At 35.3% G+C, this 21,686-nt stretch overlaps 1 non-coding gene across 1 annotated transcript; it reads left to right on the forward strand.

Annotated features, from left to right (window-relative positions):
- The first annotated feature begins 438 nt into the window (after positions 1-438).
- On the forward strand, positions 439-510 carry Trnaa-cgc (transfer RNA alanine (anticodon CGC)). The gene has a single exon. It is a non-coding gene; the product is annotated as a tRNA-Ala (tRNA).
- Positions 511-21,686: the final 21,176 nt, after the last annotated feature.

Raw genomic sequence — 21,686 nt, forward strand, 5'->3', positions numbered from 1 at the left:
AACATTAAGTCAACATATTATGAAGTTTATTTTAATTTGTAAACCTTTACTGAGGGTGCAATGTCCATATATGTAATTTTATTGAAGCAGCAATTGATATTTTCCAAGTGTAAAATTTGTAATGCATTAATATTTTACATGTTATGTTGTAAATCTAATATCAGTACACTGTTCTCCCTGACAACCATTTTTTGAGGTATAAAAAAGGTAAACAGATGAATAATAAACTAATTTACCATGATAACTCTTGTTTTGTACTTTTTTTGGAAATATGGAAAATATTTCACTCTCCAAGTCAAAGGGGAAAAGAATTCAAGGAATTATCTACTTTTATAAAAGAATGACATCATATAAAGTCTCTTCGAAAGAAAAAATTTGTTTGTATCATCTGCCCTTAATTTCAAAAACCTATTTCAGCTTCGATCATTCATTCACACCGCCGCGGTGGCCGAGAGGTTAGAGCGTTCGCCCCGCATGCGAAAGGCCGGGGTTCGAATCCCTGCCGTGACAGACCTAAGTTGTTAAAATAAGTAGTGACAGTTCCATAGTCAATCGCTCGGCATCAGGTGTGAATGTCACGGGTCCTTGGAGATGACCTTTAAAACGGATGACCCGCGTCACAGAAGGTGTGGCACGCTAAAGAACCTTCACTGCTCAATGGCCGTAAGCGCCGAGCATAGGCCTACATTTGAAGCCCTCCACCGGTCTTGGTGTCAGGAGGAGTAAGCATCCCCTGTCGTCAGGTCACATCCGCCGTGAGCCTTATGTCGTGAGCCTTATATCTTGATGAGGTAAACGGAGTAATCCATAGTCAAAATCATTGTATAAAGAACGGTCTAATGAAACATGTCACCAGCAATTGACCCAATGATGTGTTGGCAAACTAGATCGTTATAACAACCATAAAATTTTAAGACTTTAAACCAGACTGCTCAAAACCTGTAACATTAACTTGTTTGTCAGTAGCCTGTCTAGATTTAAAAAACGACCATACGCAGAACAAAACTCGTATGTTGAGAGACACAAACACCGTATGAAGGCGATAATGGAATATTGCTACGTAAATATGGGAAGTTGGCGATGGTGAAGCTGAAATCATCCCGTCTATCAAAAAGTTGAGTTGTTAGTTTGCTGTTAAGATCTATTTTCAATAAAATGTCCAAGTATATTTAAAGCAGGTGTGGAAGACTGCGATGTCTTTCATTTCTTGTTTACTGGGATATTCAAATCGACATATTAAGAAACATAATATAATAGATAAAATGTCATCTATATGTAGCACAGTACTCGCCTCAATTTCTCAACTTTATGGTTACTGTCCGATGTAAACAAAGATAGAATGCCGATCTTGACCCGCCTTTTATGTGTCGCTGTGATATGCAATAAAATGGAAAGGAGGGGGGGGGGGGGGGTGACAACATTAAAATCACATTAATGAGAATGTTTTAAATCTGACGCAAACATTTCATGGACTGGTAGACAAATCAGGCTGGTTCAACTGCCACTGACGATGAGCTATCTCAATGTCACCTGACCACACGATTAGAAAGCCGAGCTATCTCAATGTTAGTTTCTGAGGAAACGAGGGGGTTATTTATATTCGGTCTTTCCTATCCCCCTCGTTTCTGTCCAAGCCTTCATAAAGTATGTGGGAAATCAGTCGCGCTTCGGTTTGAATTTATTTCGGTATACTTTTGATGTGAATTGAATGGTTTCAATTGTATTCCCTTGCGACAAAATCATTCATGAATTGATTTATGTAAGTTTTCGAACGATTCACATCAAATTTAAGCTGAAATAAATTCAAACCGAAGCGCGACTGATTTCCCACATACTTTATGAAGGTTTGGACAGAAACGAGGGGGATAGGAAAGACCGAATATAAATAACCCCCTCGTTTCCTCAGAAACTATCTCAATGTCACCTGACCACGCGATCAGAAAGCCGGTACTCTTTCTTCTGGTCGGTTACATTTTCTTCTTTCTCGTTACAGAAAAAATGTGGAGACCAAAGCAACCAACCAAACCAAAAATCAATATTTGCCGAATTTTAGCTAATAATTTCTTTGAAAATTAATATAGTAGTGCATATAATAAAACATTTAAAGATTATTGATACCGTTACATTTGAATAGGAAAATTTTGTGGGTCTTCTCTCAGTTTTCACTAGTACATGCAGTTGTGCAGTTTCGTTTTATACCAATCCTAACCACTGCGACACTTTCACAACATTTATATTCTGGAAACTCAAATGTCAATATATCAGATGTGTGTGAACTTGTTTTTTAATCAGTAGCGGAAGGTATACTGGCATAGCTACGCTCACAAAACATCTTGATCAGTTTATCAATATTCCGTATATATATGCAGTGACATTAGGACAAAAATAAGCAACGGATCTAATCAAATGTTCTATCGATAACCCTACCCTGCTCATTCAACACCTAGATCCTATTGACAAATACGCAGTTGTAATATACATCTTGGTTTTGAAAGGACATGTATAACACGTCAGATCGCGCTCTCCGATGTGAGGTGGGCGGGGTTAGGAGAACGCATCAGTTTGCGTGCATATAAATATACAAGAAAAGCATTCTTTTTTATTTTGATATTCAGTGAAAAATTGCTTCACATCAGAGTGGATTTTTTAACTGGGATTTTTAATGCGCTGTAGTAAACTGACGATTCAAAGCTGAATTGGGTTGTACGCTTATAAAGTTGGTAAGTTTTAGGAAAGATATCTAGAGGGTTTGTTTGAGGTTTTTTTATCATGTAATCTTATAAAGAACACCTGTCTGTGTGTGCTACAGGAAACCTTCATTATCTTCTTTTTAAAAAAAATCGAGTATGTGCATATTTGTTTTACCATTAAATTTATAAACTTAAAAACATTATGCATGTGTGAGAATCAGATGAAAATTTAATGAAAATGCATAAATGTGCTTTATATATATGGCGTGAATATATTGCCCCTCCCTCTGTTTTCGGAATGTGTCAACACCAAGATTATGTCTAAGTCTTTCATTATTTTTTCTCCTTCAGGGAATATTCATATCTGCATTGACTCTGTAATGTTTTCCATCATTCCTTGAAAATAAATAGACCCATGATTTTATTTTGATGGACTTTAATTTCACAGTGACATCCATCATAGCTGCAATAATGTAGCCCTCTCCGATTTGGGGGGGGGGGGGGGGTACAACTCCTTAGGATTTCCGTAATGGTGCAAATGCGGGAGTGATTCACTCCCACAACACTTTCGATCAGTCTAAACATTTGCTCACTTTCTTTACGTAAATAAAATTATATTCTATGTTTCTTAGTCAATATACAAATTTACAATCTGCAACTTACGATTTCTGAGGCTCTATTCTACCCCTTTTTAACAATTCAATTTCTCAATTCATATTTGAGCACCATGTTTGATGCACTGACGTTTCAACCTCCGATTGTCAAGTTATTTACACCAATGGATGAGTACGGAGATGAAAGCTATTTCGTCGGTATTCAAAAGGTTAAATTTAATAGCAAGTTAAAAAACGAACAACAGAGTGTAAATTCTTGCTGCAACCATATGATTTTCCATTCTTTCTCGGAATGGCTCGAGTAACTACATTTTCGCACTGATGGTCAATGTTTAGATTTTTCAGTTGATCCATCTACGAGATCTCGGGATAACAAACATGGCGGAGCAGACGAAGAATTTTGCGTACTGTACATATTTAATTAATAACACCTTTATTAGACATACCCGAGCACAAAGCTGGTACTCAATTTTGTGTAAACAACATTTGGGACTAGTACACGGAGCTTATTATCGGTTATTCATAACGGCAGAGGAAGAGATGGGAGGACAACATCCCAGAGTCGACAGGTCTAAAACTGAGCAACTCACTCAGAATCCCTCAAAACCCTTTTGCCACAAAATATAATCCTTTAAGTTTCGAAACTCTTCTAAAAGCTGCACGAGGAGCTAACACCCATAAGCAAATGGATTTCAGAAAACTAAAAATCCACAACGTGTAACACGATTAGTTTGAAATTCTTCGATAACTTTTATTTTATCCATAATTCGAACTCCTATGAGCCCTATAGGGGGACACGTGTAGGGTCAAAATCTTGAGTACTCAGAATTGTATACTTAAAAAATTATACGATGAAATGTATGTCTATCCATATCATAATTCGTGGACATCTAAGGTGGAGGATATAGTATGCTCTCTTGGTTTCAACAATACACAGTGTTAACAATCCCCAAATACTTTTTGCTATGGCAAAACAAAAACTGACATATATATTTATCTAAGAAAGAAACTCTTTCTTTGGGAGCTCTTCTAAATGTTTTATATATACATGTATACGGATACATTCGATATACAGTATTACCTTAGAAAAAGTATCCTTGAAAACCGTATTCAATATCTTTTAAAATATTGGTTTCACACAGATTGGCTATAGAGCAAGGCCGTTACAGTCGAACAGAACGTGCTCAACGTATTTGCAAATTATGTGATCTAAACAAAATCGAAGATGAATATCACTTTATTTTGGAATGTCCACAGTATAGTCATTTGAGTAGTTTTTAAAAATATTATTGGACAAGGTCATCTACCCTTAAGCTTGTTCAGTCCTACTTAGCGTTAGAAACAAAAGAACTTCACAATCTTTGGATATTTCTTTCAAACACTACTGCCCATGGAAATAAAGTATGCTCATAGCGCATATAATCAATTGCATATCATGATATAATGTAAAAATTCTAACTAAATGTTCAATATATGTACATACGCTTATGCTAGTATATTTATGCTATAATGTGTGTTGTGTGAATCACTGTACTCGCAGTATTATTGTATGTGTACATTGATGTGAACGTTTATGCAATAGATGAATGTTCTTGTCTCTTCTACATGTATGTGGTGTGTTAATCATTGCCTGTAAACCGTATGGTTTTGTGCTAATAAACTGAACTGTAGTTGGCTTGGCCTTACCGGTGAAGTGTACCTGTGTCCCCTCGTATAGAGCCTCTTGATTACCTTAAGTTTAGGCGAGTGGGCGTTAAGGAAACACCTTCCCGGATACTAAACTGGTGTCTAGAAGGATTAATGTAGTTTACAAATGGGTATTCAGAGTTTAAGTGAGTGTTGGTGTAAATTTTTTCATAAGAATAGATATGTATTTCCTCTTTAGACACCAATTTACTCAACACAACAACCATCCTCTAACAAATATTTGCAAACTTCATATTTCTGAACACGAAAGCGACACTTTCTTTGACAGATTTTATTCTTCACTCGTATCTAATTCTAAATAGAAGCTGATAATACCTTTCCCCTTCCCTTGCGACTACAGATCAATGTAACATTGTGTCTCGAGAGAGGTCTAGGTTTGCATTGAAAGTCCCGAAATACAAAATGTATATCATCCAAAACGATATGCCGCATGAGCGTGATTGTATTAAAAGGTGCGTATAAGGAAATGAGAATATTACTCTAAAACCTTGTTTTGGTAAAATGATTACGTCTTATTAAAATGTATAAAATTCTTAATGAAATATTTATATAGATTCTTATTCACTATTAATCAGATATTATTACTTTCCAAATTTATACGAAGTTTTTCCAAGAAGTACTCCCCAGAATGGCAGTATGTAAAATATAAAAGCAAATCAGTGTGACTTTCTGGTATCAATCTGATAAAATAAAATTATAAAGACCAGTTATTTTGGGTGGTTCAAGTTGAATAAGGTAAAACTGGCAACATCCGTAATAATCATTCTCGATTCTCGTAAAGAATAAATGCACATATAACGATTTTAATATGTAGATGCCATGGGTTTCTTTTTCTACAAATGTGTGTGTGTGTTTGCGTGCGTGTGTGTGTTTGCGTGCGTGCGTGTGTGGATCAGCTCTTTGAACGAATAGGACAAGTCCTAATTGGCTCCGATCTTAGCATTGATTGGCAAGCCTAAAAACATGTAGTCTGAGTTTGTAGATTTAGTATACTTTTAGTGCTAGGTTTATTTATATGTATTTTTGTTGTTTTGATATTATTCTCTGTTGATATTGGCTACATTATGTGATTCTTTTCGTTTGTCCTGAAGAAAAGACAGGTCCTCCCAGAAATTTGACAATCTGGTTCGTTGGTGATTTTAGTGCTTTGTATGATTTTCTTTCGGTGTCTGACCAATTTGGGTCATGGTCAATAACCACTTACCACTACTGTCATCTCCTCCCATCGGTGATTATTGCCATTGAAATGTGTTGCAACTGGCAAGTCTTTAATGGTTCTGATAGAGGACCGGTGGTTGTTGACCCGTCTGCGAAGGTCTATTGTTTCTCCTACGTACCACTTCTGACAGACATCGCAACTGATGAGATAGATGCCGTTATTAGTTTTGTAGGAAAAGTTTCCCAATATTTTATAACTGTGACCCGTGACAGGACTGCTAAAACCCTCCGTGTCTGAGCTATAATTGCATAATTGACATCTGAGGTCTGAGCATGTTTTGAATCCTCTATCAAGTTTAGTCCATACTATCATGTCCTTCATGTTTCTGGGGGTTTGAAGGATGCTATCGGTGGTTCTTTAAAAACATCAGCCATTCGTTTGTTGGCATACAGAATGGGCAGGTGTTTTTTTTCCTTCAGAATACCGTTGATGTTCTTAGAGCGGGGTGATGCGTAGTGACTAATGGAACCGTCATTTTGAGGTTTTTGATTATTCTGGAGGAGGGACTGTTTGTCCTGTCGTGACATGTCATCAATCGCGGACTGTACCTTGCAAGGATCATATCCTCTGTTTGTGAGGTGAGTTTTGAGGATTTTTCAGTGTTCTTGGAAAATAGTAGAAGTAGAGCACATGCGGAGGATGCGGGTAGACAAACCCCTAGGCACACCATTGAAAGTGTAGGGTGGATGACAACTGGATGGCATAAGGTACAAATGAGAGTCGGTGGGCTTAGTGTGGAGATTAAACTCGATTTCCCCGTTTCTAAATGTGGCTGTGGTATCCAAACAGGTGTTATTGGAGGTGGAAATTTCCACAGAAAATTTAATGGAGTTATGGAAAGAGTTTGCCATCTCGATGAAATCGTCCAGGCTTTCACGACCGTCAGTCCAATTCATCTCAATGTCATCCATGAAACGTAGCCAACTAAGGGGTTTAACTGGTGAATAATGTAGGAGGCTACGTTCCAGTCTTCCCATAAAGATGTTGGCATACGATGGTGCTATTTTTCCCCACAGCTGTGCCACTAATTTGCAGGTAGTGTTCACCATTGAATATGAAGTTATTGAACTTGAAGACATGTTCAAGAAGCTGAATGAGTGATTCAGTTGAATGACATTTAATTACCCTATTGTTCCAAACCTCTCTACACGCCTCGATACCCTCGTCATGTGGAATGTTAGTGTAAAGTGAAGTAACATCCATGGTCACAAGGAGGGTATGGTCTGGCAGACCCGATGAGGGTGTTTTATTAAGGTAATCAGTGGTATCCTTCAAGTATGATGGTAAATCTTCCACATGCTGACGGAGGTGTAAATCAATGAAATCAGAAATTTTCTTCGTGGGATGTTTAATGGCGCTGACTATAGGACAGCCTGGCATGTCTTTTTTGTGGATTTTAGGCAGTAGATAGAATAGTCCTGGTCTACAGTTGCTAGGACAAAGCGCTCCCAAAACATTGTCACCGATCTCGCCCTTGTACATTTGCTGGAAGGTTTCGGTGATCTTGGTAGAGAAATCTGGTAGGGCCAGACCTTAACTTTTTGTAAAAGTGTTCGTCCGAGAGCTGTCGATGAGCCTCTTTTAGGTACCACAAATTTCTTCATTAAAAAGAAAGAAGACTACTGGGAATTAGTTTTTTTATTTTTATTTATTGTACTACCACTTGTGAAGATTTTGATTTTTTTTATTGTACTACCACTTGTGTAGATTTTGATATTTATTTTTTTTTATTGTACTACCACTTGTGTAGATTTTGATTTTTCTATACCCAATTCTGAATGATTATATATACCGAAGTTTAAATATTATATTTTACTTGGAAATTGTATAGGTTTGTTTTGTTTTGTTTTGTTTTTTTACATCATAACTACAGCAAATACGTGAAGTTTACTTTTTCAATTACAGGTTTGAGAATGCAAAGTTTCTGTCTGGTGCTGACTGCTCTTCTAGTCTGTGACTGTGTCCAGTGTTTATTTTATACAAGTAGCACAGAAAACGATTATCCTCGTATTGGTAAACGACAGAATCGGCTGCACACAAATGTTTGGATGGAAACAGACAATACTTTTGAAGATTCTGTAGAGCTAATAGATAGCAACGAAATCAAAAACCCACCGAATCACAGAACATCAAAGTTCTATAAATTTAAAGAAGTTGCAACCCTGCTTTTTAAGTTGATTGACAGAAATGGTAAGATATTCAAATTAATTCGCTATTTAAAAAAATAATAATAATTTAAAGTTTATATCAAAGTTATTGATTTAATTAAATGACTGTCTATTATAGAGCTTGGCATATATATTGTGTATATATATATATATTTAAATTTTACTCCGATTGATTGATTGATTGAATATTGTTTTACGTCCCTCGCGAGAATATTTCACTCATATGGAGACGTCACCACTGCCGGTGAAGGGCTGCAAAATTTAGGCCTATGCTCGGCACTTATGGCCATTGAGCAGGGAGAGATCTTTATCGTGCCACACCTGCTGAACACGGGACCTCGGTTTTTGCGGTCTCATCCGAAGGACAAGCAAGGGATACGTCGTTAAAACAGGTAGTGACAGTTCCATCGCCAAACGCTCGGCATCAGGTGTGAATGTCACGGGTCCTCGGAGATTACCTTAAAAACGGATGACCCGTGTCACAGTATGTGTGGCACGATAAAGAACCCTCACTGCTCAATGGGCATAAGCGCTGAGCATAGGCCTAAATTTGAAGCCCTTCACCGGTCTTGGTGACGTCTCCATATGAGTGAAAAATTCTCGAGCGAGACGTTAAGCAAGATACAATCAATCAATATTTATCAATATATATATATATATATATATATATATATATATATATATATTATATATATATATATATATATAATATATATATATATATATATATATATATATATATATATATATATATATATATATTTCTCTTGTCGAAGTAAAAAAAATTTAAAAAGAAAAAAAAAGAACTCTAAACGCTTTCTAGAAATATTTCGACCGTGTTACCGGTCTTCTTCAGTTATGTTTATGTGACATAGCAACATAACGCAAGACTACATACACAAAAGTAATTGAAAAGTAACGTCAAAGTTGTTATTGCGCGAAAAACATGTGAAAAAGTAAGTCTAATAACAAAATGAGCAATACTCACCCGGCCCCGTGGACACATCCTCAAATATAAATGTGCGTACAATTTTAGAAATGTTTGTTCAAAAAAGCAGTTACCTTTTGGCCTAAGTGAATACAAACATGAAATATTACAGTAAGTAGTTAATCGTAAATACATCAATATGTACTTTTAAATTGTTAAAATCAGTTATCATGACACGTTCTTTGCATACAAGACATTAGTTATTAAAGACAAAAATTTTCCCCTTTGTTTATTCCGAATGGTACATAAGTATTCATATTTTTTTTTCTAAAGCGACGATAAATCGACGATTATTCTATAATAGGAATTGAAAAACTTTACAAGGATGACATTTATTGTTGCTTTAGAAAAAAATTATGGTTTAATTTGATTCTAGAAAGTGTTTAGAATTATATATATATATATATATATATATATATATATATATATATATATATGCTTGCAAATATAATCACAATATCTTTTACTCATTTCTTTCTTGTAGATGATGAATTAATAACAAAGAAAGAATTTACATCAAATACATTCACACACATACTGGACGTGTTAGCTAGTCAGCGACGGAGAAAGCGATAGGATCTGGAATATTTTACCTGTAGTTATAGAAAAAGACTGCCTACATTCGTCCAGCCTCAAGAAGTATCTAAACCTTAAAACATGTGCAGAACAATTTACTAGTACTACCATAGTTAGAAGTATCTAAACCTTAAAACATGTGCAGAACAATTGACTAGTACTACCATAGTTAGTTTTTTTTCTGAAACATTAAACGTTACATGGTTCTAGTGTTTTCATATAAAAGTATCTCGGGATGAAAAGTCACTAGAAAGTAAGATATGCGTTCTGACAAATTTAAAGTTACCTTGTCATCAGGCCACCAACTGCAGTAGATAGGGTGAAATCAATGGCAAACCCTTTTACTATTTATTCGTAGAATAAGATATCTTTTTGATTAAGAGAGATATTTCTTTACACTATAGAGATATCTCTATTGGTTGTAGAGATATCTCTTTAACTAAAGAAGATATCTCTTTAAACAAAAGAGATATCTCTTTACGCTAGGGAGATATCTTTTTCTCTTTGAGAGATATCTGTTTAACTTAAAGATATATCCCTTTGAATTAAACAGATGTTTAACCGGTGATCATAATGACTTCTCCCTGTTGCATCGCCATTTAAATGATGTAACTCTATTTTTAACCAATCAAAATACTTCTAGTATAAAAATGGCGGAAAAGATTGAAGGGGTGGTTTTCAAAGTGAAAGAGATATCTCTTATACTAGATATATCTTATGGTATAAGAGATATCTCTCTAAGTGAAAGAGATATCTCTCAAAGTGAAAGAGATATCTCTATGTGAAAGAGATATTTCTCTTAGTGAAAGAGATAACTCTTTTTTAGAGAGATATCTCTTAGAATTGTGAGATATCTCACATTTTAAAGAGATATCTCTTTGATTTAAAGGCCCAAAAATAATACCGTACGGTTTCCCCACGGATCACTGGATGTGGGCGGAGCTCATCTATGGTCATTGTTATTTACCTGGCCAAAAGAACAGGGTGTTATGTATACTTTTTATATAGGCCTATACAGGGCATGTCTCAGGGGCGTCTGCAGAGTTTCTGTGGTGATAGTGTTTGTATAATGGTTGTATCTCTAACGGTAGAGAACAGTCTACACCCAGCACCTTTTTTTTCTCTCTCTCTTACTCTCATTCATTGGCTGAATGAATGATTTCTTTTATAAACATAGAGGTATCATAAATTGATAATATAAATTATTTCATTAAGTTACAAGTTTTAAAAATTAATGTGCAAAGTATTGTTTGATTTCTGATTGTGTAATTTATAATACATGTATATAGAGGAGAAAAGAATACAATTATATTAAAATTACTTTGTTAATAAATGGGAGAAAATAGCAGCTGTGGACAGGTCCATGCTATCAAAACTCTGGTATACTGGGCTTCCTCAAGATCAAAAGAATGCCTGTACTAATTGACTGTTATTGCTATCAAAACACCACTCTGGGGTCCCTCCAGACCACAGTCTCTGTAGATGTCACTCCACCTGAGATCTATTGTTAAATGTTTGAATGACAGACGGCTTACCATTTGGGGGAGTTAACATAAAATTGGGTATTTAAAGATATATCTTATTTTTCGAATAAACAGCAAAAAGTGCTTACCATAGAAATTAGTTATATTCAAGGTAGTCCATGTTCTACATCCAGGTGTCATGAAAAAGTTCATAGATTAAAAACTGATAGAAACAGAAATGCATGTATCTGAAATGTTGATTTTAAAAGGAGATGCACGTGTACATTGCAAGAGAAGCTTTGATATCTTTTATCACCCAAATTATACATTAACTTCCTATATGGTAAAAGGAGCATTGAAGACTTACTTTAGACAGAAATCACCTTTGAATAGTACATGTAAGTTTATTTCTTCATTGAAATATGAAAAAACAGTTGTATTTTGAATCAAAACCTGCGTGTATAATAAAAGACAAGCAACATTATTGATTCTGTGTTTATTGATGATGGTCTTTATCATAAAATGGGGAGTGTTTAGTGTGAAACACGATCATGGAAGTCAATTCAATTAACACCTCTGATTATCTCTGCTGATAAACCTGCGTGCGATACTGAATATAACTATTCTGGCAGGGTAAAAAAATCAGCTGCAGTGTATTTACATTTACTTTTTAACCCTTCAATAGAAAATACTAGAAAGTGTTAATGACATCCGCTTATAACTGTATAAACCGAATCACAAAAGTATGTAAGGCGTATGAATACTCTTGAGCATGGCGTCTGCATCTCGGTCCCACGTGTGTGGAATGAAAACGAAACTGTGTTGCCCATTCTCGTCTCAGACAAAGTAGATGCTCCTCATTCGATGTCTAGAAAATTTGATCTTGCCTTTAGTGCGGTTAATATACTACCAACCAAACACAATACAATAATCCAAATATGGGATTTTTTTTAACGAAACGATTATTCTTCATTTGGTTATTGTACTTTCAACTTTTTGAAGTGGACTGGCACTAGTTCACTACTTTATAGTGATTATACCTACGCTGTTTACAATTAAATGTTTGAAGTTCAGATTGCACAGCTTTGATGATAATTTGGTGTTTATGATATACAATTGAAAATCAATTCGAGATTTGGATTATTTATTTTTTGTCAGCATTGCACATTCTTTTTTTCCCCTTCCTTTTACGATATGTCATCACATGTGTTGTTCTATAGTTGTACCTATTATTCGCTACTTAATGGGGGTTTAGGCGGGGATTTTAAGATAAAGATATGTGTCCATAGGACATCAGACTCAGATTCTTTATTTCTTTAAGCTCTACAGCTCATCGGTTTATATAAAACGTATTTACAAATATATACAAACAAGACAGTAGAGGGTGAGTAGACATACAGATACAATTTTGAGGATATAAAATCAATGCATTTCAACATACATATAACAATACATGTAAATAATATCTCGCTGCAAGTACAGCATTTCATAAATTACATAAAGATTTTAACTTTGTAACCTGTTGTAGGAACTTTCCTAGATTACTGAGTTTTTTGTAGTAATTAGACTAAGAAGCTTTACTAATTTGAAGACACTGGCTTTCTTGTAATAGCATTTTTTTAATATATCTAATTCTTAAATCGTCATGAAAAGGACATTTTAAAATAAAATGAAATTCGCCCTCTATCTCATTTAGATTACATAATGTACAAATCCTATTACCTCTTGAAATAGTTTTATACCTACCCTTCTCAACTTTCAAAGAGTAAGAAAACGTTTTGTTATACATTTCTTCCCATTGGGATCAATGGGTCTTTTAAGATAGAACTGTAAACAAAAATTATGGACCCAATGTGATATTTGTAAAACAATAGAAAAAAAAAAGAAGAAAAAACCAACAACAAAAAAACCGGGGATTTATCGGTACCTTCTCATGGCCCAATATTCTACCCATTTTCCTATTTTGTGGGAAAAATTAAAATACTAAACCTTTTTTTTAAAAAGAAAATTATGCAGATTAAGGATGGCCATAGGGGCGATTGAGGGGACGTGTAAAAACCTTTATAGCTTTTCAATGGAAAGAAAAAGATGCTGCCCACTTTTTTATTCGCCTTATCAATGGAATAGAAGAGAAATGCAGTGTTTTCTCAATAGGGGTTTTTTTTTTTGTTGGTTTTTTTTTTTTGGCGTTAATATCAGGGTTTAAAGGGAGTGGTTCATGGTTTTTTTTAATTGTTTTTCATTTTTGATATTAAACATTGAAAATAGATCCCATTTAATGTTGAGAGTCAAAAATCTTGACCTATTGAGTGTAAGAATAAAAGCAATATTTAAGCCCTAAATTTGTGTTACGTGAATAAAGACTCGCGTCTTTTTATATCTACAAACAACCCAGTGAAATATAGAATTTGTAATTCAAAGCATCTTAAGTTAGCACAGCCCATAACTTAACTTTTAGATGACAGATTTTACCTAAAGAATACTTGAAATGAAAGGCGAAGATAACGAACAGATAACTCCTAGGAATAGGAAATAAAGAGTTGGGCGAACACGAACCCCTGGACATACCAGAGGTGGGATCAGGTGCCAAGGAGGAGTAAGCATCCCCTGTCGATCGGTTACACCCGCCGTGAGCCCTATGTCTTAATCAGGTAAACGGAATACATGTAATCTGTAGTCAAAATCATTGTGTCCAGAACGGCCTAAAAATCCACATGAAACACGCAAGACAGCACTTGACCCAATGATAGCTTATATGGGCAAACTAGAGCATTGTAACACAAATGTGATAGATATCCATTTCTTTTGAAAACTTCGTAAACAATAACATACCACAATCTTTGTTTGCAAAACAAATAATAAAGTCTCTAAAATGACCTTAATTTTTTGTGAAACCTTCGAAACATATTTAGTTGGACACTAGATTTTGATCATTTTAAAAAAGTGAAAAACAAACTTTGGAGGGAAATCGTTAATCATTCCCTTTAAACCTTTAGTGAACTTAGTCTGGTGTTGTGCTAGCTTTTTCTGAGTTGCGTTCAAGTCATGTGTCAAATGTATCCAAAATAAAGAAAACCTTTGAAACAGTATTTTCTATTGTTATTTATACTAAAAGTTCAATCTCAGTTGTTTACAAGTCATCTCACACATAAATAAAAAAAAAAAAAAAAGAAAACCTTTCAAACACTCTTTCTTATCAATTTAAATCTTGTGCATTATTTCTATATCAAAGTAAAGTGTTCTAATTTTAAAATGTCAACTTTTATCAAAGTAGGTTTTTTTTTTATCTTTAAAGTTTTTGACTCAAGCATCACCCATTCATTTCAAACTGATTATTACTCAAATTTACCAAATTTATCAGCTGTTTATAAAAAAAAAAATTGCTTTGAAAAATTAATAGCAATTTTGCGTTGGTTAAATATCTCCTACCTATAAATAGAAAGGTTGTCATTATATAAAATTACTTTCAACAAAAGAAGAAGAAAAAACATTATAAACTCACATGAAATGCAGATCCTCATTTGTATACAGGATATCTCGAACAGACATGGTAAACACTATATGCCCGGCCATATTCAGAGTGGGGCAAAACATTGAAACTGAGCTAACTATCAAATAGGGAATATTGATGTCAAGGTCATGGGAAAGGTCAAGGTAAAAAATAAAGTTGAATAGCTACCACTAATACGTATCAGTGTAAGAATCTTCATAAAAATATTGGCAATAGTTGCTTTGAAACTGAGTTAAACACCAAATAGGGAAAAGTGAGGTCAGTTAAAGAAATGTACTGATGCTGTTGAATAGATGTTACCAGTATGTATCCGCATATGAGGGTTGATAAAAAAATCTTTAAAAGTTTCATTGAAACTGAGCTAAACGCAAAGTGTGACGGAAGGACAAAACGGATGGAAAGATGGTAGACGGACATGACGAATACTACCGGGTATATGCCCCGGCCATATTCATGACGGGGCATAAATATGTACAATATTTAAAAAGGTTTTTAAAATGTAAATATAAGCAATGTTTTTGAAGACGTAGTCTCATAACTGCAAAGGTGTGTGCAAACAAATCATAACGTACTTTATTCATTTTGTATGCACAAGCCATTGCAGTTGTGAGACTACGTCTTTCAAAACATACGAATTCATCGCTTAGATAGGTGTGCAATCAGTATACTGCAGTACTAAGTGTGAAATTAGTTATATTCAAGGTAGTCCATGTTCTACATCCAGGTGTCATGAAAAAGTTCATAGATTAAAAACTGATGGGAACGGAAATGCATGTATCTGAAATGGTGATTTATAAAAGAGATGCACGGGTGAGAGAGATAGGGAATTTTTTATCGTCCACATAGATAATGCTGTACACGTACTTTATTTCAAATCAATATATATATAAGTAAAATCAATCAGAACAGCTTTCAGCCGTTCTGGAATTTTGGCAATTCTCTTCGTTTATATTCACTGTTCTGGATTTAGACTAATTTGTGTATTGTATGTGATAAACACAGGGGAGCCTTGTCGTGAGTACTACTATATAGTTATATATATGTGATAAACACAGGGGAGCCTTGTCGTGAGTACTACTCTATAGTCACTGTACAGTTATATGTATGTCATAAACACAGGGGAGCCTTCTCGTGAGTACTACTCTATAGTTATATGTATGTGATAAACACAGGGGAGCCTTGTCGTGAGTACTACTCTATAATTACTGTATAGTTATATGTATGTGATAAACACAGGGGAGCCTTGTCGTGAGTACTACTCTATAGTCACTGTACAGTTATATGTATGTGATAAACACAGGGGAGCCTTCTCGTGAGTACTACTCTATAGTTATATATATGTGATAAACACAGGGGAGCCTTGTCGTGAGTACTACTCTATAGTCACTGTACAGTTATATATGTGTGATAAACACAGGGGAGTCTTGTCGTGAGTACTACTCTATAGTCACTGTACAGTTATATGTATGTGATAAACACAGGGGAGCCTTCTCGTGAGTACTACTCTATAGTTATATAGATGTGATAAACACAGGGGAGCCTTGTCGTGAGTACTACTCTATAGTTATATGTATGTGATAAACACAGGGGAGCCTTGTCGTGAGTACTACTCTATAGTCACTGTACAGTTATATGTATGTGATAAACACAGGGGAGCCTTCTCGTGAGTACTACTCTATAATTACTGTATAGTTATATGTATGTGATAAACACAGGGGAGCCTTGTCGTGAGTACTACTCTATAGACACTGTACAGTTATATGTATGTAATAAACACAGGGGAGCCTTGTCGTGAGTACTACTCTATAGTTACTGTACAGTTATATGTATGTAATAAACACAGGGGAGCCTTCTCGTGAGTACTACTCTATAGTTATATATATGTGATAAACACAGGGGAGCCTTGTCGTGAGTACTACTCTATAGTTATATGTATGTGATAAACACAGGGGAGCCTTGTCGTGAGTACTACTCTATAGTCACTATATAGTTATATGTATGTAATAAACACAGGGGAGCCTTGTCGTGAGTACTACTATATAGACACTGTACAGTTATATGTATGTGATAAAGACAGGGGAGCCTTGTCGTGAGTACTACTCTATAGTTATATGTATGTGATAAACACAGGGGAGTCTTCTCGTGAGTACTACTCTATAATTACTGTACAGTTATATATATGTGATAAACACAGGGGAGCCTTGTCGTGAGTACTACTATATAGTTATATGTATGTGATAAACACAGGGGAGCCTTGTCGTGAGTACTACTCTATAGTCACTGTACAGTTATATGTATGTCATAAACACAGGGGAGCCTTGTCGTGAGTACTACTCTATAGTTATATGTATGTGATAAACACAGGGGAGCCTTGTCGTGAGTACTACTCTATAGTTATATGTATGTGATAAACACAGGGGAGCCTTGTCGTGAGTACTACTCTATAGTCACTGTACAGTTATATGTATGTGATAAACACAGGGGAGCCTTGTCGTGAGTACTACTCTATAGTTATATGTATGTGATAAACACAGGGGAGCCTTGTCGTGAGTACTACTCTATAGTTATATGTATGTGATAAACACAGGGGAGTCTTGTCGTGAGTACTACTCTATAGTTATATATATGTGATAAACACAGGGGAGCCTTGTCGTGAGTACTACTCTATAGTCACTGTACAGTTATATGTATGTGATAAACACAGGGGAGCCTTGTCGTGAGTACTACTCTATAGTTATATGTATGTGATAAACACAGGGGAGCCTTGTCGTGAGTACTACTCTATAGTTATATATATGTGATAAACACAGGGGAGCCTTGTCGTGAGTACTACTCTATAGTCACTGTACAGTTATATGTATGTAATAAACACAGGGGAGCCTTGTCGTGAGTACTACTCTATAGTTATATGTATGTGATAAACACAGGGGAGCCTTGTCGTGAGTACTACTATATAGTTATATATGTGTGATAAACACAGGGGAGCCTTCTTGTGAGTACTACTCTATAGTCACTGTACAGTTATATGTATGTGAATGTATGGAGATCTAACTCTTTTCCATGGATCGCTTTTGTATTTTCATATGAATCACTATTTTACTCTTTATATTATTCTGTATCTGTAATATGGAACTTGTTCAACCTGTATACAAAGAGCTTCAGTGTAGCTCTACTGACAACGATTCACGCATTACTGACTATGAAATACTTGTTGCAGCTGAAAAATGCGTTTCTGATATAAAGTGTGTTGAAAAGGAAAGAGACCTTTGGAAGATATATGTGAATTCGAAGACCAGTAGGTTAAAAATTAAAACAAGTTGGTTTTGATATTAGGATCAGACATTTCACAGTGTACAACATAAAACCCGTACTCTGCTGATCCCATTAAAGACCCATGCGCCTCGAAAATTCACACATTATAAACATATGGTTTAATGAATATTTGAATATTTGGTTGGACATACGTATAATGGAAAATATGTTAGAATTTTTGTATCATTTTTTTTAGACATTGATGCAAGAATACAGCGATATAAGGTCACACATATGCGCATTTTATTCTGCACTGTAAATTCATGGTTTTAATAAGGGGTGGATAAAAATGATGAGAGGTGAAGATAACGAACAGTGACCAATCTCATAACTCCTATAAGCAATACAAAATTGAGAGTTTGGAAAACACAGACTCCTGGATATACCAGAGGTGGGAACAGGTGCCTAGGAGGAGTAAGCATCCCCTGTCGACCGGTCACACCCACCCTGCGCCCTATATCTTGATCAGGCAAACGGAGTTATCCGTAGTCAAAATTAGTTGCCACGAGCGGCCTAAGAATCGGTATGAAACAAGTCAGACAGCATTTGACCCAATGATAGGTTGCACTGACAGACTATATTGTTATAACGACCATAGAATTTGCTAATTGCTGACTTTAAACGAGACTGTTGAAACCCCTGCACCATCAAGTTGTTTGTCAGTAGCCTGCCTTGATTTAAAAACAAGCTCTTGCGTGTCGAATCAGTGGAGAGAAATAAACACCATATCCAGGTGATAATGGAATATTGCTACATAAATAAGGGAAGTTGATGATGGAGAAGCTGAAATCATCCCGTTTGTCATGAAGTTGAGTTGTTAGTTTGCCGTTAATATCTACTTTCAATAAAATATCTAAGTATGAAGCAGAAGTGGATGACTCTGTGGTGTCTTTTATTTCGAGTTCACTGGGATATATTTAATCGACATATTAATGAAAATTATTATTGTTGATAGATAATACCCCGTCGATATATCTAAATGTCGAAATGAAGTCCACAGCAAGATATTTTTTTCTTCTCATGTAGAAGTCTTTGAATAAATTCTGTTTCATAGGAATATAAAAACAGGTCAGCTAAAAAAAGGAGCACAATTCGTGCCCATGGAGATTCCAACAGACTGTTGGAAGACCTGATCACCAAGCACCACGAAGATATTGTCAATGAGGACCTCCAGCATATTTTTTATTCAACTTCAGAGTACTTATGCGTGGAATCAGAGTGGCGTTTAACAAAGTTATTTTTGGATGACTGATCACTAGATAGCAATATTTGCGTTTTCCATTTTTGTTTAAGAAGCAATGGGATACATTGTTCACAGTGCAGCACGAGCCATTTCCCCCTGAATACAGGGGGCGCACAACATGATGAAGTCCTCAAGTGATTGCGTCATTATATTTTTTCCAACAATGTACTTTTCCTGTTATCATTACATGCTAAGTTGGTTATTTTAATAATTAAAACCTTTGATCTATTGACTGTCCCCTTTTTAACATAGTGGTATTGAATCGTAGTGGAACAACAAAATTTAAGGAACCAATGAATTGAATTTCAGGACTAAACTCTTGCCCTCCTCCCTACACGATTTAGGATTTGGAGCTTTTAGGATTTGTTATATTTGTTTGTTTTTGCTTTACAAGAATTTTCAGACAATAATTGTGAAGTCAACTTCACATGGACCCTTTTTTAAAAAACAATGTTACATAGCCGATTATATTTATATTATCATATGGTTTCATCTTGCTTTTATTCTCAGGTGTCTGTTATTTATCTATTCTTTTTATATAGATTACTCATGAAAGTTTTGGTATTAATAGTACCATTACTTCGACAGAATTAAGCACCAATGTAGATCTGTACTCCTCTTTCCCCCTTCCCATTCCATCAATTTATATTCTAAAAAGTGTTCTTCATAAAATCAAATAAACTGATCTTTTTTTTTATTGTAAGAGATATGATACAGCCTGTCAAAACTCAGTCCAAAATAAAGATTTTGATACCGTAAGCTTTACAATACCCTATTTGTTACTATTATTTCATCTGAAGCTTAGGACCCCATCGGTAAGCACGCCCCCTACTTCCGGTCTAAGGACAGGAACTTAAAAAATGAAGGCCATCGTCAATGATGTCAAAAAGTCTAGTCTTTAATTCATCATGAGGAATTGTCGTGTAAAGTGTTGAAAAGTCATATTTTTTTATGTTGTTGATTTGAGAAAAGTTTTTCGATTTCAAGTTTAGAAAAAGTTCTTTAGAATTTTTTAGAATCCACATTTCATTTACACCACTTCTGGCATATGTAGTCGCACAGTACGTTTGAAGTTTCTTCTTCGCAGCTGTTAATATTTTCGTGAGGAGCACAGATAGGGGCTTGGTAGAAAATTTACTGGATCCAGCGATGTATCTTTTTAAGGGTTTTTATGAAGTTTAGGAATCCAGTATAAGTACGGTAACTCATATTCATCCGACCCATTGACTGGGATATTAAATGTGTCTAGTAAAATCTCGTAACGTATCTACGGAATACAAAACTACGAATTGGGCAAACAAGGACCCCAGGACATACCAGAGGTGGGATCAGGTACTGAGGAGGAGTAAACATCCCTTGTCGACTGGTCACATCCGCCGTGAGCCCTACATTTTGATCAAGTAAACGTAGCAATCCGTAATCACATCAGTGTGTAAAGAACGCCCTAACAATGGGTATGAAACATGTCGGAGAGCATTTGACCCAATGGCAGGTTGTATTGACAAACTAAATCGTTATAACGAGCATAGAACTTGCGAAATGCTGACTTTAAATGCAACAATTGAAACCACTGGAACATCAACTTGTTTGGCAGACAGCATTTAACCCAATAACAGGTTGTATAGGCAAACTAGATCAATACAACGACTATAGAATTTGCAAAATGTTTATTTAAAACGAAACTGTTGAAACCCTATAGCATCAACTTGTTTGTCAGTATCCTGTCTTGATTTAAAAATTGATCATATGCAAAACAAGCTCTTGCGTATCAAATCAGTTGAGAGACATAAACACCACATGGAGGAGATGATGGAATATTGTTACATATATAAATTTGAGAAGTTGACGATAGAGAACCTGAAGTCATCCCATTTGTCATGAAGTGAAGTTCTTAGTTTTTCGTTAGTTTTCCGTTGATATCCATGTTCAATAAAACATAAGTACGAAGCAGATATGGAAAACTCTGTGGTGTATTTGATTTCGAACTCACTGGGATATATTACTTTTTGGTGATCAGGTCTTCAACAATCTGTTGGAATTCCCATGGGCACAAATTATGCCCCTTCGTTAGCTGACCTGTTTTTATATTCTCATGAAGCAGAATTTATTCATAAACTTCAAGAAAAAATATCTTGCTGTGGCCTTCAATGCGACCTTTAGATATATCGACGACGTTTTATCTATTAACAACAATA

Source organism: Ostrea edulis, chromosome 6 (assembly GCF_947568905.1).
Source record: "Ostrea edulis chromosome 6, xbOstEdul1.1, whole genome shotgun sequence".
Taxonomy (NCBI): domain Eukaryota; kingdom Metazoa; phylum Mollusca; class Bivalvia; order Ostreida; family Ostreidae; genus Ostrea; species Ostrea edulis.